Genomic DNA, 1,938 nt, shown 5'->3' with positions numbered 1-1,938 from the left:
GTGAACACACAATACAACAATATACAGCTGCCCAATGGCTTCATGGTCCAAGATCTAGCAACTGACTCTTCCCTGGGCTCAGCGGCAGGATCGCTAAAATATTGCATCTGCAAAGAGAGCTCTGGTGCAGAAGGCTGGCTAAGCTGTCCAGCAAGCCCCCACGGACAGCGCAGAGGTTCTTCGTTTACCAGTTCACATGCTCAGTTTTTTTGTTTCTTTTTCTTTTTTCTTTTTTTTTACTTTATTAAAATACTGAGTTTTATTTCACATGTATATTTTTGTCTCCCCACCATTCTCATTTGTCTGACCACTACTACTACTATGTTCTACCATAACATTCCATACATACTTAAAACCAAGCAAAGGGTGGAGTTCCATCTTTAAAAACAGGCATTTTGGGCAACACATTCTTGGCAATGCAACCTGGACAACATTTGTCAGACACGGTAGGGAAAGTTCTCTGCATTATAAAAAGGACAGCCAGATATCAACTGTTACAGAAATAAAATAAGACGGAAAATTTTAACAAACGGTCTAAACTATTTTCTTAAAGAGACTTCCTCCACTGCCAGAGATCTTGACTAGCCTCCAAGTCAGTCACCCAGAAGCAATTCTTCACGTAATTTATGAACTTGGCTTCCACTTTGAGAAGAGAACAGCCCTTTTCTCTACTTGATTGCATTTGTGCTTTATTGTCTTCTACAGAGCTAAGTGCTTTCGGTGTTTTAGGAGGTTTTTCCTGTTTTTTGAAGTATTCTTGACCTTTTGATCTTGGTGTTGATGGTTTTGAGTCTTTTCCATTTTGATTTGATTTTTGTGCATTTTTGGCTGCAGTATCCCTTATGGATTTCTTTACTGGAGCTTTCTCTTCTACTTCCTTATCATCAAAATCATCATCATCATCATCCGCATCCCCATCATCTTCATCAGCAAGTTTTACTTTTTTCTGCAGAACCTTGCTACCACCTCCAGGGGCGGAACCTTGCTACCACCTCCAGGGGCTGACCGCTTTCCAGACATACTTAGGAGTTTCACATCCTCCTCATCATCTTCTGACTCTGCATCTTCCTCCACAGCTACTAAGTGCTATCCACTAATAAAGTGAGGCCCCAAACCACACTTCAACCATATGACCACACGTGGTGTTATTTCAAAGCCACCAAGGGAAACCATTGGCTGTACAGACATTTTCAAAGTTGCCAGTGTTGCTTTAATTGGACTGCCTCCCTAATTCATTGCCTCTGCTTCGACAATGTGCAACTCATCCTTTGCTCCAGCCCCGAGACTGACCGTTCGTAAAAATAACTGGTGCTCATTTTCATCATTATCCACCTTAAAGTGATAATCTTTGTCGGCCTTTTGTTCACAACCAAAAAGGTAGTTCTGGGGCCTCAGAGGGCTCATGTCCATGTCCATAGAATCTTCCATGAGGTGATAGCACGCACTTAGTTGAGAGAGAAGACTGGCAGAGAAAAATGGCTTCTGTGTTGCAGAACAGAATCGCACCAGGGATGCTCAATTTCTTTATGTTGGGAAATGACCCATCCCAAAAAGTTCTATCAACTCAGCCAGACCTCCTTGCCTCCACCTGCAGTTTCCCTGGGAGAGAGGAAAGGGAGAAACTGCGGACCAGATTCTTGTCTGACTCTTTAGAGGACTCATGAGATCCATGTTCAAGAAAACACTGATATAGTCAAAACATATTTGTCCTTAGGTATTGGGGATTGCCTTTTCCTGATGTCATGTGGATCTAGGGGACAGAAATTGGGGGCAGGAAGCAGGTTGGGGGACAGAAGGTAGGTTAAGAGGGGAAGGTTGTGATCCTGGGATTAAAGCTGAGTGGATTCAGGAAGGAAAATGGTATAAAAGCATATATCTTGGTGAAAAGAGCAAGGGTCTTAAGACAGTACTTGAGATGAGGGTGGGTGCATAGGAATT

The 1,938-nt window shown here is 42.7% G+C and overlaps 1 pseudogene; it reads right to left on the bottom strand.

Moving 5' to 3' along the window:
• Positions 1–229: 229 nt before the first annotated feature.
• LOC118709144 lies at positions 230–1,534 on the bottom strand (annotated as a pseudogene).
• Positions 1,535–1,938: the final 404 nt, after the last annotated feature.

The sequence above is a fragment of the Pipistrellus kuhlii genome, unplaced genomic scaffold, assembly GCF_014108245.1.
Source record: "Pipistrellus kuhlii isolate mPipKuh1 unplaced genomic scaffold, mPipKuh1.p scaffold_m20_p_7, whole genome shotgun sequence".
NCBI lineage: Eukaryota > Metazoa > Chordata > Mammalia > Chiroptera > Vespertilionidae > Pipistrellus > Pipistrellus kuhlii.
Note: the sequence above shows the minus strand (reverse complement) of the source record. Positions and strands in the feature narration are given on the sequence as shown.